This window comes from Tursiops truncatus, chromosome 2, assembly GCF_011762595.2.
Source record: "Tursiops truncatus isolate mTurTru1 chromosome 2, mTurTru1.mat.Y, whole genome shotgun sequence".
Taxonomy (NCBI): Eukaryota; Metazoa; Chordata; class Mammalia; order Artiodactyla; family Delphinidae; genus Tursiops; species Tursiops truncatus.
The window spans coordinates 156,788,234-156,815,747 of NC_047035.1; the positions used below are offsets into that span (position 1 = coordinate 156,788,234).

General features: G+C 47.6%; 1 protein-coding gene and 1 long non-coding RNA gene across 5 annotated transcripts in view; one reads left to right on the forward strand and one right to left on the reverse strand.

Annotated features, from left to right (window-relative positions):
* CAMK1D (calcium/calmodulin dependent protein kinase ID) overlaps nucleotides 1–27,514 on the forward strand; it is a 417,170-nt gene that overhangs the window by 47,551 nt on the left and 342,105 nt on the right. The window lies entirely within an intron of this gene.
* On the reverse strand, nucleotides 16,505–22,033 carry LOC141277892 (uncharacterized). Of its 3 annotated transcripts, XR_012329766.1 has the most exons (4): nucleotides 21,784–22,033; nucleotides 20,306–20,370; nucleotides 19,390–19,709; nucleotides 16,505–16,695 (listed from the first exon to the last, which is right to left on the reverse strand). It is a non-coding gene; the product is annotated as an uncharacterized lncRNA (long non-coding RNA). The 3 variants fall into 3 exon arrangements; XR_012329764.1 differs by lacking the exon at nucleotides 21,784–22,033 and having other exon boundaries at nucleotides 20,306–20,790; XR_012329765.1 differs by lacking the exons at nucleotides 19,390–19,709; nucleotides 20,306–20,370; nucleotides 21,784–22,033 and adding exons at nucleotides 17,495–17,708; nucleotides 17,798–18,371.

The window sequence follows — 27,514 nt, forward strand, 5'->3', positions numbered from 1 at the left end:
GTGGTGTTCTCCATCATTGGTACTTTCCTGTGCTCGTCCTTTTAAAGTAAAACAGGTATTTTTTCTCTTTTATGATTTTTGTCTCATTCCATTACTTACTTACTTACTTTGTTTACTTATTCTGTAAATGTGAGGCATCAAGCTAGGTGCTGGGGAGTCAAATGCTTGGTCCCTGTCTCCGTGTATTTGGTCCCTACACTCATGGGTAGGAGGGGAAATGGGATGTAGGCTATGAATGTGTACAAAGAAATAAAACAGCTACACCTTGTGATGAATGCTGTGATAGAAAATAAGGGGATAGAAGAGGGAATACTTTTTCAGATAGGGTGGTCAGGAAGCTCTCTTGTGTTACTTGAAATCTTTAAAAAAAAAAACAGCTTCCTTGAGACCATACAAATTGATACAGATTCAGAGACCATACAACTCACCCATGTAAACTATACCATTCAATGGTTTTTGGTAAATTATATCAATAATCCTCTTTATTTTATTTATCTTATCTTTTTAAGATTTATTATTTATTTATTTATTTTATTTTTGGCTGCATCGGGTCTTAGTTGTGGCATGTGGGATCTTTGTTGAGGCATGCCAGATCTTTTGTTGCGGTGCATGGGCTCTTCATTGCGGGGGCTTCTCTCTAGTTGTGCCATGCGGGTTTTCTCTTCTCTAGTTGTGGTGTGAGGGCTCCAGGGCACGTGGGCTCTGTAGTTTGCAGCATTCAGGCTCTCTAGTTGAGGCGCACGGGCTCAGTAGTTGTGGCACGTGGGTTTAGTTTCCCTGCGGCATGTGGGATCTTAGTTCCCCGACCAGGGATCGAACCTGTGTACCCTGCATTGGAAGGCGGATTCTTTACCACTGGACCACGAGGGAAGTCCCTCAATAATCCTTTTTAAATTGTGGATAATATATGAGTATATGTATGGTTAATATACATCACAAAGTTTGCCATTTTTAACCATTTCTTTTTTCATTTAAACCAATTTTAATTGTACATCAGTGACATTAATTGCATCCACAATGTCAAGCAACCATCACTACTACCTGTTTCGAAAACTCTTTCATTATCCCAAATGGAAACTCTGTAACCATTAAGCAGTAAGAGCATTGCTGCACCCTGCAGCCCTTGGAAGCTCTAATCTATTTTCTGTCTCTACAAATTTGCCTCTTCTAGGTTGCTCATATAAGTGGGATCATACAATATTTGTCCTTTTGTGACTGGCTTCTTTCATTTAGGTTAAGGTTCTCACATTTCATCCGTATGGTAGCATGTGTCAGAGCTTCTCCTTTTTTATGGCTGAATATTGTTGCATTGTGTGGATATACCACATTTCATTTATCCAGGTCACTTGAAATCTTGGTATATGTTGTTTCTTTTCTTTTTTAATAAATTTATTTATTTATTTATTTTTGGCTGTGTTGGGTCTTTGCTGCTGTGCGCGGGCTTTCTCTAGTTGAAGTGTGAGTGGGGGCTACTCTTTGTTGCGGTGCTCAGGGTTCTCATGGCGGTGGCTTCTCTTGTTGTGGAGCTCGGGCTCTAGGTGCACGGGCTTCAGTAGTTGTGGCACACGGGCTCAGTAGTTATGGCTCATGGGCTCTAGAGCGCAGGCTCAGTCGTTGTGGCGCGTGGGCTCTAGAGCGCAGGCTCAGTAGTTGTGGCGCACGGGCTTAGTTGCTCCGCGGCACGTGGGATCTTCCTGGACCAGGGCTCGAACCTGTGTCCCCTGCATTGGCAGGCAGATTCTTAAGCACTGCGCCCCCAGGGTAGTCCCAATGCTGTTTATTTTCTTAGGGCTTCCCCATAATTCTTGTCAGATTAATTTGCCATATTATTAGTAAATATTTCTTTTTTTTTAATTTTGCGGTACGCGGGTCTCTCCCTGTTGTGGCCTCTCCCGTTGCGGAGCACAGGCTCCAGACGCGCAGGCCCAGTGGTCATGGCTCACGGGCCCAGCTGCTCCGCGGCATGTGGGATCTTCCCGGACCGGGGCACGAACCCGTGTCCCCTGCATCGGCAGGTGGACTCCCAACCACTGCACCACCAGGGAAGCCCTAGTAAATATTTCTTGATTGACTTTACTAACAATTTCCAACCAGATGATGGTGGTGACAAGTCAGCAATGCCATTTCCTGGTATGTGTGCAACTGCGTGCATTTTCTTGATACGTGTATATTTTTCTGTCTCTCATAAGTGAGGTCATCCAGTTGGTAAACGTGTCTGAGGAAGATATTGGGGGGCAGGGGTGGAATCACAAGAACTTGGAGCAGTTTTGCCCTGCCCCCTGCCCCAAAAGTGTTTAAAGGAAAAGCCGGTTTCTTTGAAGCTTAATATTGTCCTGATTTACAATCTGCTCAAAATAGACTTATATCTGTCTCCTTGTAATAAATGTGTCTCGAAAGGCTGAAGAAACACATAGAAAAAAAAAAAAGTACTTCTCTGGAAGGCTGCTCCCCGGAGAAAGTGAACTGATAAATCTTTTTGTTGCCGGTTTCACACATCAAAGGAGGACACGTGGAGTGTGATAAGGCAGTGGGGCAAATATATAAGACGTTTGATAACAGATGTTAGTTCTCTCTGAGCTGGAATGACACGCATTTTAATAGGTGACCAGAAGCAAGGCAATTCTAGATCTTAGGGACAGCCTGGGGCCTCGCCATTGTTGAGCTTCGGTTTCATCTTGAAGGATATTCTCTCCCCTGCCCTCTCTTATTGATTATTTTTAACCCATCTCCGCAGATATACTTAGTGCTTCTGCTCGTCTTGGGTTTGTACCAATTGCCAAAGGTGCCTGAGCATCGTGCTTTGTTGTAGTGGCCGCTGTGTGTCTGTGACCTTTCTAGAATGCTTGTAGATCCCATCTCACATTGCAAGACGTGCTCGAAAATCCAGTGCGTTCATGCCTCTACCGTCCTCTGACACCACCTCACTAAACGTTGACTCATGGAGTATTTATTTGGGCCGGTCTGGGTGCTGAGTAACCATCTCCGGACGAGATGACCTCGGCCAGGCCTCTGCGTCTTATTTTCTTATCCCGTGGCACAGCTGAGCCTTGGCCGGGTTTTATTTTTGGGGCGGGTGCGTGTGAGGAGGATGCCAGGAACCTGAGCTCATAAGTTTCTGGCTTTAGTTTAAAAAGAATTTCAACTTGACCTCAGCGCCTTGGGCTGTGCTCACGGGTATGAGCTCATGTTGGGTTGCTCGTTTTGTGGCGTCTTGCAGAAGTAGAGCTTGTGGCCTTGGTGGCTCTGGATGGGATGACCGGAGGGAAGCTGGCCACTGTCTGCTTTTTCCCCCAGCCAACTCCAGCATGCTCGCCCCGCCTCTCGATAGCCATTCAAGAAAGAAAAGTGCAGTGGCGTCTGTTAAAAATGAAACCAAGTGTAAGGGGTAGCAGGTACCGGGGTTGAATGTAGCAGAAATGGGTCGGGGTGAAGTGCGGGTGTTTGGCACTGAATTTTCTAGCCTCTTTTCCCCCTTTCTTTCCTTTAGGTGAATCAAATCACATGCTCATCTGTGTTGGGTCCTCCTGGGCCCTTTCTGTCCCTGGCAAGAGGTCATGAACATCCCTGCTGTCCTTTTCTGCTTGACTCACACCGGCCCTCGCCCACGCTGCCTTGTGTCACAGGGTTGGTTCTGGGACTTTCGAAGGAGGTGCTCAGCCATCGCTCTGAGAGTAGCTCCTTAGATAGAAGACAGGCCCCTTCCCTTCTCCCAGGGGCCTTGCTGTCTTCAGGTTCTAGCAGTGCTGGCCGCATCTCCTGGCAGGTGGGAAGGCTCATTCAAGGGTTGGGGAGAAAGGTCCATCCGTGCCTTTGTCTGAGGTGAAGGCCAGCCTAGCTGAGGTGCAGGGGAACCCAGGGAAATCCCAGGTAGCACACAGTGGTCCCCAGGGACCCTAGATGCAGGTCACCAGGTCTGAGATTCTGAGTGGAATGTCTGTCCCACCTGTGTGGGGAGGGGCTGAAGCTGCCTGGGGAAGCCTTCTAGGGAAGCCTCCAGAACCTCTGCAGCATCCTCTGTGTGCCACATATCACCACAGCAGATTGGCAACCCGCTTAGGCAGTTATGAATTGGGGAATTGTACCACGGGAAGGACTCTCGTTGTGCTGAATTGCAAGGGACAGAATGGAGGATCTCTACTGTAAAAACAGAAAATGTAAGACCCCTGTTAAGAACAAATAGTGAACGCTCGAGGTAGCTGACGTGCCCTCACCCAGCCAAATGGGTGATCGTATCTATTACTACACCTACTCCACAGGGTTGCTGGGTTGATCAAAATAAAAATGGAATCGTGAATTTGAAACTTGCCTTCACATCTTACGCGGTGTGAGCGTTGTACGGTGATGGTGAGGAAGGTGGTGACGATGCAGGGTCCCGGAACAGAAGGACATGGAACTGTGGTTTGAAGGAGAAGTTTCTGGTTTGCTGGTGTTTATGGATCTCGAATCCCTAGATGTGGGATTGTTCTGATTTCAGATGCCCTGTTCCATGGTCATACTGTATATTTCAGACTAAAATCACGCCCTTGTTTATTTGGAAAAAATGGGCTGTTTTCACCGAGGTTGATGATGGGAAACCTGGCTGGCCAGCCTTGAATTGGGGTCCTTGCGCTCCCTTCCCGGTTCTGAAGTCCACATGCTTTTTGCCAGTGGTCTTCAAACTGTAGCCAGCGTCAGAATCACCTGGACGGCTTGTTAAAACACCCATTCTAGGCTTTAGCCCCTGAGTTGCTTGGGGTTTGAAAATTTGCCTTTCCGACAAGGTCCCAGGTGATGCTAGTGCTGGTGGTGGGTGGTCCATGCTTTGAGAAGCATTACTCTGTACCATCTGGACTGCTTTTTCTGGGCACTGGTTCAAGACAAAGTTTTCTCGGGTTCATAATAATGTACTGGGGTTTCCAGAAATCCAGATATGTTAAGTGGACAGGATTATCCTTTTTTTTCCTTGAAATTTTGTCTTTCCTATTTTCTCATGGTCAATATCCTTTCTGTCATGAAATGATGGTAACCGTGTTGGTAGTTTGGAGGTACTGACCTTACTGGAAAAATTAAGAGTTGGCAACTCTCCTCAAGTTCCTTGATTGGGGGGAAAATTCTGCAGCTTTCTGAACCTCAGAATTCCGCCAACAATAATCTAATACGTGTATGTGTAGTTTAGTTCCTTTATTTAAAAATTTTCTCCTTTTGAACAGGAGGTGGGGAGAATGGAGGTGGTGAAATAAGAAATTTGTGTTTGTTACTTTGGCAAAGTCCTTGCTGTTTTATTTTCTGGTGATAATTACACTAAACTTCCTCTTTTGTTCGTTTGTTTTACAAAACCCCTGTCTCTTGCAGCAAGCTCACTGTACAAAGAAGACAGTGGCCCGGGTACAGTGATATACAGTGATGTGTGTTATCTTGGAAATCATCTTTTTCCTCTGTGGTTTCAGAAGTAGCTGGGAGAGGGGTCAGCCACGGTGAGGATCCGGCGAGGGTTTTTGAGCTGATGTTTTATCTGTTGTGCCTCGTTATCTTCCTGTTCGGCGGGAGATGTTACGGTTTGTACAAACATCTTGTGTTTTGGGAACTTTTTACAGCTTTCTCAAGCCTCGCTTTTGAAGAAATCTAACACTAATAAAGCCCGTTTGCAGGCTGCTTTCTGGAAGTGTTCTGATAAGCTTTCCCTATGGTTTTGGAATATTTTAGGCCAAGTGTAGAAGAAACTTGAGCAGCTATTCCCTGTGAATTTGAATTTGGATAGTTTCCTTGAAAAACCCTCTTTCTTTTTTTTTTTTAAATGCATTACTTTAAAAAAATATATTTATTTAGTTATTCATTTATTTGGTTGCACCAGGTCTTAGCCTCGGCAGGCAGGCTCCCCAGTGCAAGCGTGCATGTGGTCCCCCGACCAGGGATCGAGCCCAGGCCCCCTGCGTTGGGAGCACGGAGTCCCATCTACTGCGCCACCAGGGAAGTCTCAACAAACCCTCTTTCTAGCTCACAGTGTCCGGCTTTTTGCCTTGAGTTTTCAGGTGGTTAATTAGCTTATTTCCCCATTTGGCTTTCCTGTGTAGACGTCATCATAGTTGAAGCCTTTCTGATCTAGCTTTACGGCCACATTCAGTTCAGATTTAGGAAGTAGGTGATGGAGGGTCAGTTTCTCTTTTGTGCTCAAAAGTTTCCATTAATGTTCATTTTGAATTTCTACTGAAAAAAGGCGTCGAGTTAACCCTCTTTGATTTTCCCTTGTAAGTCTGTCTTGTTTCCCTGTTTGATTGTGTTACCTTCCCACGTGTATAACTTCCGCCCCAGCTCTTGCCATTTTCAGTCCCATTATTATAGTTAGGACACCGTTTCTTAGCTTACTAACTTTTCTTTTCTTGAAAAATGGTGTTGCAAGCTTCCCAAGATTTTCTAGTCCATTAAACTTGAAACGTATGTGATTTTCCCTTTCAAAAATAAAGTTACTTCCTTCCCTAGACATTTCTTTTAGTATCTTGGAGTACCTATTGGTGAGATACATTTATTCTATAAGTATTTATACTTTCTAAAAATTATTTCTTGCGAGCATTCTATGTCCATGGCTCTTTTTCAGGGTCTTCCTTACTTCTTACCTTTACTTCTTTATTCTTAGCTCAGCGCTAAGAAATCACTCCCCCGTTCAAAGCAGATTGAAATCACGGACAGTTATTTCGTCTTCTTTAAAATAGGCGGTTGACAGTGGGAGCCAAAGTATTTATTAATGTGTGATTGTGGCTGTTCTTACTCCAAGACTTGTGTCGTGTAGCAGAATAAAGGACAGTATTTCAATTCATTTAAAAAATCTTATCTCTGGGTTTCTTAGGGTCCACATAGTTTTTTCCTTAGGTAATAGGACAGTCCCTTTAAAAAAATCAGTGTTAAGTATATGAATGGAGAGGTCTCTGCAAATGTCATTTCAAAAGAAAACGTTTAGTTTGGATTGAACTTTTTATGGAATGGGGCATGTAATGCCGTTTGATTTGCTGAGATTTGGTGTTATTCATAGAACAGACGGATCAGCGTTTTCTCGGGTGTGTGTGTAAGACTTGCTTGTTTTTCCTGTCTTGATTGCTGGTTGCACATGAAATTCAGGAAAGGAAAACTTGTGTAGTGCACAGAGGAAGGGTGGAGGAGGGGTGACTCCAGACCCCCAGGGTCCTATGTCTGCTTCTCTTACAGCCCCTTTGGCTAGAGGCCTTCATTTCCAAACTGCCCGGATGGGGTCTTGTAAAGCTAATCCAGGACCCTGTGAGTCTGGGGGTCGGGCGGCAACCCCACGGATTGTGTGTTGGCGGTACTGAAGGTGAGAAGGCTCTGGCTGCAGGGCGGGGTGGCCGTGAGGCCAGGATGTCACTGGGCACCAGAGGGGAGGTTCTGACTAGTATTCAGTACTTGGCAATGGAGAGACCTAGAAGCCCCTTGCCTTACTCCGTGTCACAGTTTTTCCAGGGCGAGTGAAACTCTCTTTGCCTGTGGCTTCTGCTGCCCTCAAAGTCCTATTCCTTCCCATCTCTTCTTTCCTTACTGGTCCAGCCCCCCCTGCTCCAGCACTCCCAGCATCCCCAGCTGTTCTGCCAGAAGTGAGCCTCATCGCGGGTGTGTCCGGGTCTGTTGGCGGACTCCCTAAACATCTTCCGGGGTCTGAGATGCCGGAGATGCCGTAGGCTGCTGAGGCCTGTGGACTGGTTTGTTAATATAACATTGTCGGGGCTCCTGAGTCAGACTGCTTGGGGCTGAGTCCCAGTTTGGCTGTGTGACTTTGGATGAGTCATTTAAACTCCTGAAGCCTCTGTTTCCTCATCTGTGAAATGGGCACAGTAACAGTCCTTGGCTCATAGGGCAGTCCATGGAAAGAACATAGCATCGTGCCGAAATATAATCAGTTTTCAAAAAATAGTGTCTATTAGTACTGCCTGAACACAGGGTGATGGATGTGACCTTCTGATTTTTCTTTGTGTGTGTGTGTGTGTGTGTGTGTGTGTGTGTGTGTGTGTGTGAGAGAGAGAGAGAGAGAGAGAGAGAGAGAGAGAGAGAGACGGGGGTGGAGGGTGGTATTGCAAATAGCACAACTACTTCATGGACTGTGGGAGATATTTGAACAGAGTTTCAATGTTGTGTCTTTGAAGAGAGAGAGCCAGGAATGTCGGTTTGGGGGCGGAGGTGTGCCACCGTGCCAGAGAAAACAGGCTCCTGAGAAAGAAAACAGAGGAGAGATCCCTTGCAGACCAGGAGGTGGGAAAACGTTGCGGCGTTCAGCCAGGGGGATTGCTCAGAAGGTGGTCCTGGGGCCCAGGGGAGGAAGGCTCTGTGGGGCTGTGGGCTGGGAACCAGGGCTTCAGCCTCAGTGACTTGCAGGCCTCCTGGCTTTTGCTCTGGCTCCCGCGAGGGGCGAGCTCGGACTCTCTGGTGTGGTGGTCCCGCTCTAATGTTGACATCCAATAGACACTGGGCGTATTTTCTTTCAAAGACAGTTTCTTCCTGCCGTCTGGGCATTCCATGCTAACTGACCTAGCAAGTGAAGCAGGAATGAATAAGCGTCTCCAGGGTGTCAGAGCAGTGTAAATTGCTTGGTATCCAAAGAAATGTTTGGACCACTCCTTGCCTGCAGGGAGCTGTCATTCATAGGTCAGCTGTGGCAGATGACATGTCATCCAAGGAGGCATATGATTATCATATTGTGATGCCGTATGGAGGATAAAAGCTTGGCCAGCTCTTGACAGATTCGAGATGCGGATGGACCTACCTGATCGTTAGAGAAGGACTTGCTTCCTCACTGACTCACCATAATTATTGTCCTCATGGGCAAAAGTACATGTATCTAAGTTGGCGGCATCCTTACTGTATAGCTTTACACCTGACTTTTTCTTCCCAACACACACATGATCCCTAGAGTAATTTACCATGAATTATATAGCTGTTTGCAAATATGCCTTTTAGTGGCATTTTAATGTCTCATTGCAGTCTCCTCTCCTGTTGTTCGACATTTGGCCTATTTCCGTTTTTTTTTTTTCTTTACTGTTAGAAAGACGTATGTGGAGAATATCCTGGTGCATAAATCTCTTTCACAATCCTGCTTATTTTCTTTCTTCCCCTCCTGGTTTTGATCTTTGTCAGCTTTCTCGAGGTATAATTGACAGAGTCATGAGATATTTAAAGTATACACGTGTACGTTGTGGTGATTTAATATACGTATCCCATCTAGTTAATTAATACACCCGTCACTTCACAAATTTACCTGTGTGTGCGTGTGTGAGAACGTTTATGTTTTACTCTCTCAGCACATTTCAGTTATATAATATGGTGTTGTCAGCTGTAGTCACCATGTTTTACGTTAGAGCCTCAGAACTTACTCATTTTATAGCTGAAAGTTTGTACCCTTTTACCAGCCTCTCCCTATTCTCCCCAACGCCCAACCCCTGGCAACCACTTTTCTACCCTCTGTTTGTTTCTATGAGTCTGACTTTTCTTTAGATTCTACTTGTAAGTGATACCACACAGCATCTATCTGACTTCTCTCAGCTAGGATAATGCCCTCAGGGTCTATCCATGTCGTCACAGATGGCAGGATTTCCTTCTTTCTCATGGCTGAGTAATAGTCCATCGTGTATATGAACCACATCTTTATCCATCCATCTGTTGACTGACACAGGTTGTGTCCATATCTTGGGAACTGTGAATCATGCTTCAGTAAACATGGGTCTCGTGATAGATTCTGAGATGGGGAATTAAGTTAAAAGATAGATATTTGTTGTAAGGGCTTACATGATGCCATAATGGCTCTCAGAAAGATTTTTTACTCATTTACATTCCTATTAGTATTGTTTGAGCATATCCATCTTATCACATTCTTGCCAGTGATCATAAAACAAAAAATTTTTTTGGCCATTTTGAAAGTTCAAAATGAAACTTTTATTTAAAAGATAATCAAGGTATTACAAGAAAACCCTCGATGTTCATTTGGGCGAAGGTCCCAAGTACTGTGTTTGTCCAGGAGTTTCCAACCCCGACCTGGGTGGAAGGTGGAGAAGGATGGTCTCCCCATGCTGGGAGATGTCCACAGATTTCCTGTAGAAGAAGGACCTCAGCTGAGGCTGTGCTGTGGTTAGGGCATTGGGCAGAGGAAACTTTAGAACAGCTGCCTGCTTCTTTTCTGCTTGCCTTTCCTCAGTGAATGGACTTCTCTATTTTTGACTGAAAATTTATAAAGGTCCCTGGGAGGTCATCCATTCCAAACCTCATCTCAAATAAATGGAAATCCATCCTGCTTTTTAAAACCCCAGGGACAGGAGATTTCATAAGCGTTAATGATTTTCCTCAAAACTTGGCACATATAATCTCATCAATATTTACCCCTACCTCCCATATTAAAAATTTTTTTTTTAAATGAGGCAAATTTGAGAGAACTAATCCCAAGGAGGTAGGTTTGCTACCCTGCAGCACTCACTAGAGATTCCAAGAATGGAAGGGGGTTTCCCTGATACCCACTGATTTTGGGTGGTGACATTTTCTAAGTTACTGTGAAAAAAACCCAGGAAAATCCATGCGAGAGCCAAGTTCTGTTTCCTGACTTTTCCACAGCCTTTATTAACGAAACACAGGGCACACATTAGAAATGAGTCAGACCCATGGCTTTCCTGGGGCATAAAGCACTGGGAACAAGTAACCAGTCCTCACTGGGCCTCAGTTATTCTAAATGAAGCCAGAGAGTGAGTCAGCCTGAGATCCAAAGAGAAAACACAGGCACACTCGTGACACCCAAAAGCAAAAAGAGTTCCTGTTACTTCTAGGTTGTAGAAAGTATTAGCATTGGAAAAGCCATTTTCAGCTTCCTAGGGTTTTATTTTATATATTGGGTTTTATATATTGGGTTTTCGTACTTAAGTCATGACCACCACGACTGCTTCACCTGGAGCCTGACCCTTGCTGGATCCTACTTTCTTACTGACTTTAGGAAACTAACTAAATTAATTGAGTTTAAAAATTTCTTTAGTAAGCAATGAAAAATTGGACACAATACTTTAAAAAAAAACACTTAGAAAATAAATTTTTTTGTTTTATTTTTTTTGGCTGTGTTGGGTCTTCGTTGATGCGCACGGGCTTTCTCTGGTTGCAGTGAGCGGGGTTACTCTTTGTTGCGGGCTTCTCACTGTGGTGGCTTCTCCTGTTACGGAGCTCAGGCTCTAGGCGTTCGGGCTTCAGTAGTTGTGGCATGCGGGCTCAGTAGTTGTGGCTCGAGGGCTCTAGAGCGCAGGCTTAGTAGTTGTGGCTCACGGGCTTAGTTGCTCCATGGCACATGGGATCTTCCCGGACCAGGGCTCGAACCCGTGTCCCCTGCATTGGCAGGCGGATTCTTAACCATTGCGCCACCAGGGAAGTCCTCCAAATAACACTTTTGATAGAGGTAGCAGAGGGATGATATAATAGCCCTTTTAATATTTTACACTGATGGGCCACTCCGGGCAAATGAACATTATATAATTCGTTTTATTGTTCGACAAATTATAGTATTTGTTTTTAGAACTCCAACAAGACCTTACTGGCAGTGTATTTTCTGGATTAGTAAGATTTTGAGGTAATTGAGGCTTCCTCATTTAATTCACCCTTTGGGAATTCTGGGTGGAAATCTTAGTCCAATATATTCTTTTTTGGGGAGTTATCCAGAAAAATGCAGTATCCAGATGGCCTGAAGTTTCTGCGTGTTTCTAAGAGTCTCTCTCTTGCAAAGGGTTGTCATGGAATCTAGGAAGACTGAATATTTCAGGAGAAAACCAATTGGATTCTATCAGGGCTGTTATAGACGATGTCAAGTGTCTAAGCTGCCACCTATAAAATAAAGTATCAGATGTATTTTCTTGCATTTCCAGGGGGCTGCCATCTTTTCTGTGGGCTCACTTTGGTATCTGGGCCAACAGAGGAGTTCGGTGCTCTGGCCATCAGATGAGGAGGGGGCTTGCAGGGTGCAGACAGGCCCCTTATACATCACTGTAGCGTCTTGCTGCAGGGGCTTGCGGCCCCTCCATGTAAAAAGATGAACACACTGCTTTCCCCCAGGCCTGGAGAAGTCCCTCTTTCTGGTTGGAGCTGCCTGCTCAGGGCCCTGCAGGTTTTCTGCGTCATCTCCAACCTTGGACCTCTGGGGGAGGCAGGAGGCCCTGACCAGCATCATGGCCCTGAGCCCCAGCCTGTGCCTCTGGGTGAGGAATTCCAAGACCAGGCAGGTGTGGGCTCCAGGTGGTTGAGCCTCGTCTGCTTCCCACTTTCACATCCAAGCGTAGGAAGAACTTTCTGTCCAGCTTGCATCAGCCTGGGCTTTGCTCTGTGAGCCTAATGAGAGGAGTGAAATCCTATTGATAAAGCATCTCGCTTATACTACTGATTCTAAGGGCCAGAGGCTTTGTGGGCAGAGCTGTGCCCTCTGTGCTTGCCATCAGAATCCCAGGGAGCTTAAGACCCGGTGTTCCTAGCCCACATTATAACCATGTACAGCCAGTTCCCACGTCCCAGGCATCGCCTTCAGTCTGTTTGATTTGTGCCTTAGTTCACTGTTTACGTCAGGCCATTTTGCCTGGGCACTTTAAAAAAAAAAAATTTTATTTATTTTAGGCTGCGTTGGGTCTTCGTTGCTGTGCACGGGCTTTCTCTAGTTGTGGTGAACAGGGGCTACTCTTCATCGTGGTGCGCGGGCTTCTCGTTGCGGTGTCTTCTCTTGTTGTGGAGCACGGGCTCTAGGCGTGCAGGCTTCAGTAGTTGTGGCGTGTGGGCCCAGTAGTTGTGTCTCGCAGGCTCAGTAGTTGTGGCACACGGGCTTAGTTGCTCCGTGGCACGTGGGACCTTCCCGGACCAGGGCTCGAACCCATGTCCCCTGCATTGGCAGGTGGATTCTTAACCACTGCTCCACCAGCGAAGTTGCTGCCTGGGTACTTTTTGATAGTTCGCAGTCATGCCCCAGCAGCTTAATTTTATTCTATTGAAGCCAGGCATTCAGAACGATTTCTCACTGATATTTGGTAGTTAAACCATATGAAAATTCCTCCTTGGTTTCAAGCCCTAACAGATACTGAGGAGGAGATAAATCTGTTGAGGATGAACCTTTAGTAAGGATATTTTAGTTGTGTAACAGGAGGGTTAAAGAAGGCGATCTTATCTTTCTCTGGTTATTCTTGGTTTTCAGCCCGTGTTGGTAATGAGATAATTACACAATGATCAAAAGATCACTCACTAGCTCTGTCTGAAGGTGCCCCAAATCCACAGGCATGACCACATAATAACAGGTATTAAAGGGGACGCGATTCCTTGGATGTGAATAACTGCAGTGTTTCAGGTGCCAGCATGCCATGGGAACACCCAGCCAAAATGGAAGAGAGAATCTTGGAGTTTCCAAAGAAGAAAAGACCTTACAGATAAACGGAAAATAATGATCTGGCTTATGGAACTGTTTCACCACTCTGAGCTCTCTTTAGGAAATATGGGGGTAATATATAGTGGTTATAATTTATTACTTTTGAGGGGATTGCTTATGTCCATGGAGTATGTGTTGAGATCTAGAAAGCAAGGATGTTGTTATGGTCCAGAAAAACAGAGGAAGGAGGGGGATTTTTATGCCCCTTCCGTTTACTTCTAGGCACGTGAGAGAGATTTCATCTTCCACTCTCCATGGACCTCATCTAATATTATAAGAGTGACTAGTTAACTGTATCAAAAAGAGAGGCCCCTTAAATCCTACCCCGTGACAAGTAAATTGTTACCTCTGGCTGCTGAGTGAGGTACTGAGGAATACCAGGTACCCAGCACCTCTGTTTGTCTGGAAGCATCAGTGACAGAAATTTCATCTTCTTCTCTCCCATCAGATTGCCAGCTTGAAATGATAACTTGAGTGTCTCAGACTTAAGCATAAGAAACATTTCCCTCAAGGTTCGTTCAGACAGACGTAGATGTGGTATCCTGACTAATTTGGTTATTTTAGGGTTCATTTTTTGTGGAACAAAATAAAAAAGATCCTGAATGGTGTGTATTTGGACTTAAGGAGGCCTTTTGCCAACACCCAGGTGATGACATTTGCTCTATTCAAGTACGCCTGGTAGCTTCCTGCTTCAAGTCTTGATCCCTCTTATTTGATGTCCCCCAGCCCGCGACGCAGTACACTCTCCAGGACCAAATATCTCGCCCAGTTTGCTTCTTGGTCCCCTCACTTCTCTAGCTCACTGCAGCCTGTACACCCCAAGCCTCCATGGAGACTTTCTCCCGAAGGTCACGGCTGCCCATTCCAGGGGCACTTGGATCATCACATGTGTGCTGACAAGTCCCAAGTCCCCATTTCCAGCCCGGGTCTCCTTCCGGAGCCCTTCCGCAGTCCAGCGGCTCCCTGAATAATCAAGCCCAGCACGTCTCGAGTGAACCTGCCCTCGCTCCCCACCTGAGTCCCCTGGTTTCCAGTGGCCCCAGTATCCTCCTCTCTTTGCCCCAGCCAGACATCCAGTGATCAGTTGGGCTCCTTCCTCTACCTTGCATCTCTCCTGCCAACGCCCACTTCTGATCCCTCTCCCACATCATAAATTTCAGTGTAAATGTCTTGCATTCCTCTGTGAACAGTGACCATCCCGCCCCCACCCCCATGCAGTAGCCCTCGCCATCTCCTTCCTGAAATTCTCCAGCAGCACCTTCACCGCTTTCACCGTCTTCACTGTCAGCTTTTCTCGAGCTTGTGGTCCACGAGGGGCCCACAGTGATCTTCCGAAAGCACAGATCTGCTCGTGTTACTTCTCTGCTCAGACCCCATCAGGCACTTGTCCGTGTGAAGTGTGAACTGCCTCACGTGTCATTGTAAGTGGAGTGACCCCGTGTCTGGGACAGTCCCAGCTCAGGTGGGCCTTCCCAGCGCACATGTGTCCCGGTTTGGATGATAAACTGTATGGTTTCCCTCCGGATGAGGCCGTTCACAGGGTGTCACCCACACCCCCAGCCTGCTCGCCTCTGTCCTGCTCACACTTTGCTTCAGCCGCTCTGAACGCCTAGAGCCGTGTCATGTTTCCTCTTCCGCTTCACACATGTGGGTCCAACCTGACCCCCCCCCCGCATCCTCTCTCTCGGGCTGGCTACTGCCCATCTCTTGGCCTCTGCTTAGATTTCATTTCATCCGGAAACCTTCCCTGTTCTCTCCCCACGCTAGATAAGACACGCCCCTCCTAAAGTTTCCCCCAGCTGCCTACTGAGCTCTCAGCTCCTCTTATTGCCTTGCATTTAATTGTGTGTTTCGTTGTTTTTTTTTTTGTGGTACGCCGGCCTCTCACTGTTGTGGCCCCTCCCGTTGCGGAGCACAGGCTCCGGACGCGCAGGCTCAGCGGCCATGGCTCAAGGGCCCAGCCGCTCCGCGGCATGTGGGATCTTCCCGAACCGGGGCACGAACCTGTGTCCCCTGCATCGGCAGGCGGACTCTCAACCACTGCGCCACCAGGGAAGCCCTAATTGTGTGTTTCTTTATCTCATTCCTCAAAACTAGATTCTCATCTCCTTGAGGGCGACGGACTGTACCTTGCATTCTCTCTGAGGTTGGCCTAGTGCCTGCCAGTATCAACAAATATTGATAAGGATTTGTTAAACAAGTGAATATGTGGCAAGATTAAGGTAGGATTCCTCCCAAATAAGCAAATGTCATGTATCAGTTGTCCCGAATTGTGTAGGACGACAAGAAGACTATAAAATCCGGCATTAAGAATTATATTCTTGAATGTGTTGGTGGAAGAATTGGAAATAATAACCAGAAAATTCTCCTCCTGCTATTAAAGAATCCAGGCTCGCTGTGATTGTACTGGGGCCCAGGCCATGCCAGGGATGTGTCAGCTCTTTAACTTTAGCTAACTTTAGCCGACCCTGCTATTCCTTTACAATTTCCTCTTCAGCACACTAGGCGTGAGAAGCTGTTAGTTTGAGCACTGCAGCAACTCCTCTTTAATGAGACATCTTTGCGCTTTGGAATAGTTGGACTGGATGGGGAGTCAACCCCTGATACCGGGAAGGCACGTCCCTGTGCTAGATGGGCTGCTGTGTTTCTGGTTTAAAGGGTTTTCCAGGCACCTGGGCATCCCTCATGTTTCAGATGGAATCCCAGCAGGAAGGGGACCCACTCTAGATGCTTCCAGTGAGGAGACTTTAATGGAAGGGCTCGTGACCGAAGTGGGCGGGGGAGGGAATCAGCAACAGATTTGGGCGCCCAAGGTCTAGTGCCCTTCCCCCCTCCCCTGGCAAAAGGGCAAAGAGAGGAGGCCACGAGCCCTGGAGGATGGATGCCAGAGGGAACCATGGTTGTGGGGAGAAGGCCATTGCTGGAACCCCAGACCGAAGCATGGAGGGGGCAGGTAAGTGATACCCTGACCTCTCTCTTTTGCTCTCTGCTCTTCTGACTGTCACCCGCGGAAGCCGGGGTGATGCTGTTACCGAATGCAAGTTCATGCGCCCGACACACAGTGAGGCCAAACAATGCTGAAACGTCACAGTTTGGAGTGGAGAAAGGTTTACTGCAGGTCCACACAAGGAGACAGGTGGCTCGTGCCCCCCAAAAACCCTGAACTCCCCGAAGGCTTTCAACAAAGCATTTTTAAAGGCAAGGTGAGGGAGGGGCAAGATGAGGGAGGGGCATGGTTCGTTGTTGCAGACTTCTTGATCCAGGAGTCTTCGGTCCAGGTAGGTCAGGTCACGATGTTCCTGTAAACGTCCAACAAAACAAATGTTATTCTCTGTGCTGCAATTTTTTAATTCTATAGGAACGGAAAAGTGTTACACTCTTAAAGGTCAAAGCCTTGAGAATAGGCTACAGACAGCATTCTTAACTCTAAGCAAAAGCAATAGAATACAAAGGTTAAAGTGAAAGAAACAGATCTAATATGGAGTCAGATTTGTTCTTCCCTATTACAGTGCCACTTGCTGAGTTGTCCTATGGGGCAGAGGGCAGGACACTGCGGGGTGGAAGGCAGAGCTGGGAGGTGAGGGAGAGCCAGCCTGGGCTGTCCTTGTCCGGCAGCCTTGGAGGCTCTTCCCCTTCCTTCATTCGGTTTCACTTATTTTCCTCTCTGGGAGCTGTCACAGGGCTAGCAGGACGCTCCTAGCTTTACAGAGCTCACGCTTTCTCGGCAGGAAGGTGCTGGACTCTGTCCAACCTGTTGAGCACCCTTGCTGGCTCCTGGGAGCCGTCTCACCTGGGCTCCTGATTTGGGAATTGGACTGAGGGATTTTAGGTCGTTGCAAGTAAACACTCGCTAAAGACCCGGACCTCACCGTTCTCTCTCACTGAAGCTTCTTATTCCACTTTCAGAATTCTGCCCTGTGTCATCCCTCAGAGCTGTCTGTTCCTCCCCATCTCTGTTTCTGCGGCCTGAATCCCAGGCACTGTCCTCTCTCTCCTGGGCAGAGGCAGTAACTTCCCAATGCTTCCCCCACTTTTGTCTTGTCCTTCTTCTTCCTTTAATTATTCCATTTAAAAAATATTTATTTATTTATATCTTACTTGGCTGCATTGGGTCTTAGTTGCAGCATGCAGAATCTTTAGTTGTGGCAAGCAGGCTCTTAGTTGCAGCATCTGGGATCTAGTTCCCTGACCAGGGATTGAACCCGGGCCCCCTGCACTGGGAGCACGGAGTCTTAGCCACTGGACCGCCAGGGAAGTCCCTTGTTTTGTCCTTCTTCGATGTCACCTCCTCCACGGGAGCATCATCACCGTCCTGGAAGACGGCAGTTGATCAAGGCACGTCCTGTTCCAAAGCTTCCATCTGCTTCCCACCGCGTGTAGAACACAACCCAACCTCCTTACCTTGGCCCGGGGTTCTGATGTGGGACCTCTGCCCCCTTCCCCAGCCCCCCTCTCATTCTTGCAGTTATGCGTCCCTCACCAGCCCCTGCAGCCCCGGACTTCCGGCACCCGGGCGCTTCCCCAGCTCTGGGCCTTGGACTCACTCTTCCCTCTTTTCTGTCTCCTCCTCCCCTCACCCCTCTCTTGGCCTTGCTGGCTGCCCTCACGCAGTTGCAATGTCACCTCCTCGGAGCACTCTTTCCTGGCCACCCAGTGTCACAGTGGCTGTTCCCAGCCCTGCTGTCTCTCTCCTGACACCTGTAACTCTACACATCCATCCCGGTGTGCCAGGCACTTAGCGCAGGGGCTGGCAGACTGTCGGCACCAAGTTCAGGTCTGAGGAAGGTGACCACACAGGTGCACCTGGAACACAAGGGCAGAGGAAGTTGTGTCTGCAGCTGCAAGTCTCCTGAGCTTTCCCTTCTGGCAAGTTCCTGGGCTGTGTGTGCACGACTGTTTGCATTCACTGGATTTAATTTACTGGTTTGGTGGCCCGTGGGCCACCTGGACCAAGGGCAGGCAGCTCCCAGAGCAACAGCTCACCGCCCCCAGTGCGGGGGTCCCTTAAGTGGCCGTGGGTCACCTACTTTCGTTTTGTCTCCCGCCTTCTGTCTTGCTTGCTTGCTTTCTCCTCTGACTCTTAGCAGCCTCTGACTTCTTGCCTCATTTTAACCGCCAGCCACAGTGATGAAGACACACACACACGTCCCTTCTCTCTCTTGCCCTTTTCTCTCGGACACAAGTCAGCAGCCAGGATAATCGTCAAAACCCCTTAACCCCGTCGTACCCCTAGGTACTTCATGACCTTTTTTTTTTTTTGGAGCATGGACTTGATATGGGGAGGGGAAGGGTAAGCTGTGACAAAGCGAGAGAGTGGCATGGACATATATACACTGCCAAACGTAAGGTAGATAGCTAGTGGGAAGCAGCCTCATAGCACAGGGAGATCAGCTCGGTGCTTTGTGACCACCTGGAGGGGTGGGATGTGGAGGGTGGGAGGGAGGGAGACGCAAGAGGGAGGGGATATGGGAACATATGTATATGTATAACTGATTCACTTTGTTATAAAGCAGAAACTAACACACCATTGTAAAGCAATTATACTCCAATAAAGATGTTAAAAAAATTTTAAATATACAATTACCATATGAAAAAAACCCCAACTCTTATCACTTCAGATCAGCCTCTTTTCGAATTTGTGAGCATTTGGAGAGGATTAACCTCATGTTGACCTTGGTACTCCCCACAGAGAGAGGGATTGCTTGGCAAAGCAAAGTGATAAATGTGGCCCCCAGGGCAGCTATCGGCTCTGTAAGAGAACCAGGCGTTGTGGGGCAGTTAGCCCTGCTGGCAGGAGGGTTGATGTCCGTGTGATGGGGGTGGGGTGGGGGTGTGGGGGTGTGGGGCAGCGCCCCTCAACCCAGAGGTTTTGCTTCTGATGAACATGAAAGGGATCAGATTGCTTTAGAATATCGAGAGCTTCACTAAATCAAATTAGCCTTCCCCCCAAGTCATTTGAATTAATTACACGACTTTCCCCTGGTCCTACTTGCCGGCCAAGTGCAGTAGTCTGGGAACGAGGCAAGATGTGGCCGGCTTTGCAGATGAAGAAACGGTGGTCAAAGAGCTGCTCAGGCTGTAACTACCACAGGCCTCCCCAGGGGCAGAGCTGGAGCCAGAGCCCACGTGTCTTGAGTGTCGGATTTCTCTCTTGCTTCCCTCTGGAGCTTTGCAGTCTTGCAGCTTTTGTGTCCGTGTGATTCATATTTTTAAATGCTTTTAGGGGCTTTTGCATAACAAATCAGGAGCTTGGTCTCATTTTCTTATTTGCTGAAACGGATCTTCCCTCCACCTTGGTCTCGGTGTCTTATTACTGTAGTAGAGAAAGGAAGAACCAATGAAAACAATAAACCAAAATGGTGAAGGGAGTTTTGTGGGAAAGTTAATCAAACACGCATCACCTCAATATGCCGCTTAGAGCCCCCGAGCTGTTTTTCACAACTGTGCTGTCATCCCTGGGTTTTTTTTTTTTTTTTTTAACATCTTTATTGGAGTATAATTGCTTTACAGTGGTGTCTTAGTTTCTGCTTTATAACAAAGTGAATCAGTTATACATATACATATGTTCCCATATCTCTTCCCTCTTGCATCTCCCTCCCTCCCACCCTCCCTATCCCACCCCTCTAGGTGGTCACAAAGCACCGAGCTGATCTCCCTGTGCTATGAGGCTGCTTCCCACTAGCTATCTGTTTTACGTTTGGTAGTGTATATAGGTCCATGCCACTCTCTCACTTTGTCACAGCTTACCCTTCCCCCTCCCCATATCCTCAAGTCCATTCTCTAGTAGGTCTGTGTCTTTATTCCCGTCTTACCCCTAGGTTCTTCATGACATTTTTTTTTCTTAGATTCCATATATATATGTTAGCATACGGTATGGACACCGGGATCAGCTCTTAGCTGGTTGCTTACCGAATGGGAGGGAGCTGGGCTTGCAGTCGGGTCCGAGTGAATCCGAGGCTGGGATCCTTCAGTCACTGGGATGAAAGGAGATAATGTAGAGACCTGGGACCCAGGTACTGAGTGGGGTGCAGGACCAATCCTCAGACACCCCCAAGGGAACCGGTTAATCACACAGCACCAAGAGGTGATAAATGGTCCCCATCTCCACAAGGGATAATTTGCTTAAAAGATTCACCAATACTCAAGAAAAGCTGGTGTAACTCTTCAGAGAGCCAGCCTGGCTGGTGGGGAGTAGCCAGGGGGCCAGTGGGTGGAATGTGTTTCTCTCTCCCCCTAGGGCAGGGACGTGGGGAAATGTCCCTGCTTCGCAGGCCTCTCGTCTTGCCTGCATGACCACACCTAACTTTTCGCCTAATTTTCTGCTTCCCCGAAGGGATTGCTTAGGAAAGCTAGGACTGATGGCTATTATCCATCTTTTCTATATTACATTTTAAGATTTAGTACAGCAGAGACTGGCACAACATTGTAAATCAACTATACTTCAATAAAAAAAAAAAGGGGGGGCTTCCCTGGTGGCGCAGTGGTTGAGAGTCCGCCTGCCGATGCAGGGGACACGGGTTCGTGCCCCGGTCCGGGAAGATCCCACATGCCGCGGAGGGGCTGGGCCCGTGAGCCGTGGCCGCTGAGCCTGCGCGTCGGGAGCCTGTGCGCCGCAACGGGAGAGGCCGCAACAGTGAGAGGCTCGCGTACCACACACACACACAAAAAGAAGATTTACGACTCCCTCGCCTTCAGTGAGGATTTGGAGATGTTCTCTGCAGCCTCTTGCAGCTCTCCACTGTTTTTTCCTGACACTGTATGACCCCCAACTGTGACTTTCTTTTCAGCCACGAGTTGGGGTCTGGAGAGTCAGGTCACACCTGGGAAAAGATGTCCGAGAAGGCTCAGCACATCTCCTTGAGCACAGCTGGCTGTGGGAACCCTTTGGGCCTGGCATTCTGCGTTAGGAAGAAGGATTTGGGGTGAATCTGAAGGAAGAAGGATTTGGGGTGAATCTGAGGAAGGCTGGTTTCCAGATTCTGCAGGCTCTTTGAGGACAGGGGGTAATGCTGCTCCCAGCAACGGGGGCAGTTCTTCCCCTTTGGTGACAGGGGGCTGTGGGGAGCTGTTGGGCCCACAGAGACCGACTGGAACTTGCCCCTGTTGGTGGGGGGAGACAGCTCTAGAGCTTTCCCAGCCGTGTGAGGCTGTGACTCTGAAGCCTTTTCCATCAGCCCACGGTCGTTTGCAGACAGTGCTGTGAGTGATTCCGGGGGTTCATTCGTCTGCTGTCTCAGTGTTATTGGGTCTGTGGCAGGTCCGACTCGGGGGCTGGGGCCAGGTTTGAAGTCTTTTACTTTCCTTCCAAAGTGGGAATGAATGAATGAATGAACGGATGGATGGATGGATGGATGGACGGATGGATGGTGTCAGGTGCCAGCACTTACCTGTGCTGCTGGAGGTGTTGGGATGGCTCGCTCCCTGAAGACTCCCTGTCGTCCAGCCCCGTGGCTTCCTTGTCACCTGTGCTCTGCTGTCAGTGGGGGAGAGGTCACGCTGGCAGCCATTGAAGCCCGGATTCCAGCCATCTTCTCCCGGGATGGAGACACATTAGTAAGTGGGAGAGCCTGCACAGCAAGGGGAGACCCTTGGAGAGAGTCTTGTGTGAAGCCCACTCAATTAAAGTAAATGCAGATGCTATGTAGCCACTGAACAATCCCTGAGCTCTCACTGGATAACTGAAAAGAACCGCTGACTGTGCCCAGATGCATTCTGGGCATTGGGGAGGGGGCGGGGAATGGGTGGGGCACGGACGACATCATATCACCAGGGAGAAACCCACAGACCACACACCAGGTGCTCGGTCAGGTTTCATCTCAGCCAGCCTCAGAATTACCCTCTTTGTGCTGTTCTCCTCTTAGAGATGAGAGGGGCATGGAGATCCCCTGGTCTCCCAGCTGAATACCTTTCCTAGCCTCAGCTACTTTGATGCCTCACACTTTCCTGGAGATTTGCTGCTTATTCTCATCACTACAGAGTGCCCTTCTGCAGACCACAGGATTTGATTACCAACGATTGGTAGTCTTCTTTCTGCCCTCATTTCCTGTTCCAGGTTGCATGGTATTCTTTTTTTTTTTTTTTTTTGCCCCTTTCTCAGATTGAAGGGTTTGATATTTTTTATATTTGCTTTTTCAAACAAAATAGTCTAGGTTTTCTTAAGGTTCTTTTCCTCAATTTTCCTTGATGATTCAGTCAACAAAAGAAGGATGAAATTGGGCCAAGGGAAGCAGAATCTGGTAGTTCCAACTCATGGAATTTTGGAACACTTATTCAAGGTTCACGTGCTTTGAAGGGGAACAGGACCTTATTGGTAGTGTCTCCCCAAAATGCCTTACATGTGGTTCTCCAAGAAGTGGGCACTTGTTGTATATTCACGGAATAAAGCCCACAAAAACGAAGGAAAAACAAAGCCATGGGTTCAGAGCGTTTTTTGCAGTAATATGTTTTGGCTGGGCTAAGGGGTGCCCAGATAACTGGTGAAACATTATTTCTGGGTGAGTTTGTGAGGGTGTTTCCGGAGGAGATTAACATTTGAATCAGTGCACTGCGTAACGGAGAGCCTTCCCTAACGTGCAGAAGCCTCATCCAATCCCGAGGGCCTGCGTAGAACAAAAAGGCGGAGGAAGGGCAGCTTCACTCTCTTCTTGAGCTGGACGTCCATCTCCTCCTGCCCTGGGACATTGGGGCTCCTGGTTCTTGGGCCTTCAGGCTCTGGGACTTCACCCATTGGCTTCCCCGGTTCTCGGGCCTTTGAACTCAGACTGAATCGCACCTCTGTCTTTCCTGGTTCTTCAGCTGGCAGACAGCCGACTGTGGGGCTTCTCAGCTTCCATAACTGCGTGACAGTTCCTATAATAAATCTCCTCCTGTATCTCTATCTCCTACTGGTTCTGTTTCTCTGCAGAACCCTGACTAACACGCAGAGTGATGAACCTGCAGAACAGATAACACGTTTGCGGCCCTGCTCCTGGCCGACTCTCAGCTCCGTTTCATCCGGGTACTACGAGCGGTCAGGCCTCACCTGGTGAATGGTTGTGTTTAGAGTCCCAGTGTCCGTGGGAGGACTACCTGTCTGTTAGGCCAGCATTTCAGGATGCCACGCTTCCTGCGGTCCAAGTTTGGGCGGGTCTGTGAGTGCCTCTGAGTTTGAAGTATCATCCCTCCTTGGTGCAGTGGGACAGGAGACGTGCGTTCCTGGTCCACACGGCAAAGGGTTGGATCTTGAGTATCTGTGGTACCACGGCTGAGTGGGTCACTCACAAGGTAGGTATGAAGCCCCCTGGGTTAGGGTCCCCAAGACCACTACGATTTGATGATTTGCCAGGAGAACTCACAGGCCTCAGCGGATCGTCTCACTCATGCCTGTGATTTATTACAGTGAGAGGATACGGAGCAAAATCAGTGAAAGGAAAAGGCACGTGGGGCGAAGTCCAGAGAGACCAGGCGCGAGCTTCCCAGGGTCCTTCCCCTGTGGAGCCACACAGGATGAGCTTAATTCCCCAGCAGTAAGTTGTGACCCTGTGTGTGAGATGGTGTCTCCTGGAGAAGCTAGGCTAAACCCCAGCAGCCCGGGTTTTTACTGGGGCTGACCACGTAGGCACCTCTGCCTGGCTGTGCCCCAATTCCAGACTCCCAGAAGGAAAGCAGATGTTCAACGTAAACCTTTCACCCGTCGTGGAAACGTTCATAGGCGTAGTACAGTTTTATCCTCAGCTCGAGTGGAATGAGACACTTATGCGGTCACCCACCGTAGGGGCAGCTGGTGTCCTGAATTTCAGCGACTTTTCCTTAAGTCTTTGGCGTCTCACCTGGGTTGGGTATGTTCTTCTCAGGGTGCTCTCAGTACTTCCAAAGGCCTAGGGTGATACTGAGTGTTTTTGTGTATGCCAACAGGGAAAAGCTCTCTTGCTTTTCTGTAGTTGTCTTACCTTGAATAATCAGCCCTAAAATTTTTTTTCTTCTGAACGAAACCCAGTCCGTTGGAGTGTTTCTCAGATTGTAGTTGGCCACAGAGCGATGATATAGAGTGTGTGGGGTTTGGAACCAGACACACCTTGACTTGTGACTTCTGACACATTGCTCTGCCTTTCCGAATCCCATCTGTAAAATGGGAGAGTCCTTCAGCGTTTGCGGTTTTGTGATCATGTGTGTGAAAGGCCTGGCACTGAGGCCAGATGATGGGTGCCCCGGAGCTATCCACTGCTGTAGTTATCAGGGGCTGGAGCAGGGCTGGGTCCAGTCAAAGCTGTGAAGTAGGCTGGGGTCCTGGCTTTTATATTCCAGGCTGTTCTTCCACTACTTGTGAGCCTTCATTACTAGCCCTGAATTAACCGGTGGCTTTAGGGATAATAGCACCTAACAGGTTATTGCTTAATGATTCCTAAAATTTAAGGACGTAAATTAGCAAGTCTCTATCCATAACTGAAAAGTCAAAAAATTCCTTGCAATAGCCTCAAACCTATTAAATAATATTCCTGTATTATTCAGGGTTCAGCAGAGAAACAGAACCGAAAGGAGATAGATAGATAGATAGATAGGTGGATAGACAGATAGATAGGTAATTTATCATAAGGAATTGGCTCATGTCATTATGCAGGCTGAGAAGTCCCATGATTTGCAGTCAGCAGCTGGAGGCCCGGGAGAGGTGGTGGTATGATTCCAGTCCGAGTCTGAAGGCCTGAGAAGCAGGAGAGCCAGTGGTGTCCGTCCCAGTCTGAGGGCAGGGACATCCAGCACCAGTGTCCCAGCTTAGTAATGAGGTGGAGAGCAAATTCTCCCTTACCTCACCTTTTTGTCTTACTCAGGCCTGAACCACACTGATACATGAACAGGGTCGGACAGGGAGCCAGTCTCTGCAGTTTGCATGGTGGGAACCCTTTGCACATCCAAGTTCTCAGGTGCCCGTCAAGGGCCAGCCTTGGAAGCAGCCCCTTCCAAGGACAGAAATCAGGCCTGCTGTGATCACTTCCTGCATACCCCGCTAGGCTTATAGAGTGATTCCGGCAGCGGAAGTCATTGCCCTGCACCTTGCGCATTGGTCCTCATCCTCTTCACCTTGGACCCCTGATCTCAGATCTGCCTTGGAGAAGAATCCTCATTCAGAGCAGTTCTTGGCCTCTTTTCTCCAACCCTGGTCCTTTGCTTCACATCAGGTAACGGCCTCGTTTGTCCTCTGCCCTGATGGAATTATATATTTGGCTTCTGTCCTCTCTGAATTGGAAGGATGAAAAGGCTTAACTCCCCAGGACATTAATTCCGTTCCTTTCTTAAATGACATGTTCAGCTTCTAAGAAAACCCTATTTCTAAGCCCAGGCTATTCTATCAGTAGGGCTTCCTGGGCACATCTTTGCCTTGTCACCTTCCTGTTTGCTGGAACCTCCTTTCTATTCATTTCACTGGTCTGGGACTTCAATATTGTAAGGAAATTTGTCCACTGCTGCTGATCTCTTACCAGGGGTAGTGGGTCTGCATTTTTGGAGTCGTGCTAGGGATTACTAACCTTGAGGTTTAAAATTCTCGCCATAACTTCTGAAGTTTGAGGCATCGTGGTAGAGATGTGATGGGTTTGTCCTCCGTAGTGTAGAGGAAGCCTGCCTCTTTGCTTCCTGCCTTGCCCCATTCTACCATACAGTTAATAGTTTTGACTTCAGGTAGACAACCAAAAATAAAGAGACTTGCTTTTGGACACCGAGTATAAACCATATCCTCAAACAGCACTATGTTACTTTCACTTTTTTTTAGAAGGACATAATACTTGCATCGGATTTTGGTTTTCCCTGGAATTTTCCCCAGACCTCAGACTTCTGGTGCAGGAATCTTTCCCATCTTCCCCTCCCAGCTGTTAAAAACGGAGTCATGCAGCCCTCGTGGGTGGGAGACTGTTGTCTGGGTAGAACAGATGTCAGGCACCCTTGTCTACATCTCCCAGGAGCTGTTATCCCAAGCCCGGTGGCTGACTGTCAGAGGACTATTTACTGTTCTGTATCGCACAGGCTAAAATGGTTTTTCTTTTCTGCAACTCATTTTTGAAGCTTTCTGTGGGTAAAAAGACTGCATGTGTCTCAGAGACCAGAACGGTTGTTTGCTGTGGTTTCACGTGGATTGAAAGTGCTCGTATGTGGGTGCATTTATTCACTGAAGGCCAGACAGCAAGAGCCACATGTTTTTACAATTATTTTGTGAATGCACATCCCTTTATATCTGCTGGAAGCTTTATCACCATTCAGTGCGCTGTGGAGATGAAATTGATACACCTGAAATGTGCATCGTATTGTTTGCCTGCATGTGAGGGTTCGGCTGTGATGACAGCTGTGGAGTTTTCCTCTTACTGTTCATCCTCCCTTCTTCTGTTAGCATCGTCGGTGTCAACATCTGTTGCATGAACAAGCTGCAGAGCTGTGTTCTGAGTGGTTTGCACTTGAACCTGACGGTCCCCGAGTCCTGAGAGGGGCCTGCAATTCCTTCTTTTCTCCTGCTGTATCTTTGATACCAGGCAGGCTGAGGAGATTTTGTTTGTCTAAACAAAATGGAGAAGAATTTAGTGGCCTGACGTGTCTTACTTTATAGCAGGAACTTCTCTTTAAATCTGATGAAAGGCAGAGATGGGGCTTCCCTGGCCTGGGGTTTGTTTATTCCTTGTAACTCCTCATAAAAGTCTCTTTTAAAATATGTAGTAATTATGAAAGAGTAGAGCTGTTCCCCCTTTTTCCCTCCTAATACTCTTGTTGTATTTTAGTCCTTTTGGATATATAGATATACATTGGTTTGTTTGTTTTGCTTTGTTTAATTTGATGTGACAAATGGCAAACTCTATTTTTCCCCTCTCTCATCTAAGCTTACTTTTCTTTATTCTACGCTGTACTCAAAGATGGAAACTAAAACCCTCAAATAACCCGAGAAGCACTTGCTAATAGTCAGATTCAGTAAAATCTCTAGAACGTAGAATAGATTGGAAATTGTATAAATTGAATTTTCTTGCACAGAAAGGTGAAAAAAATGTAAATTTGCAATTTGCATTTAAAGTTATAAAAGGCAGTCTCTTTGACGGCATAAAAACGCAGCAGAAATAATTCTCCAGGTGTTATTAATGAATTAGAATGGACCAAAAACTCCATAAA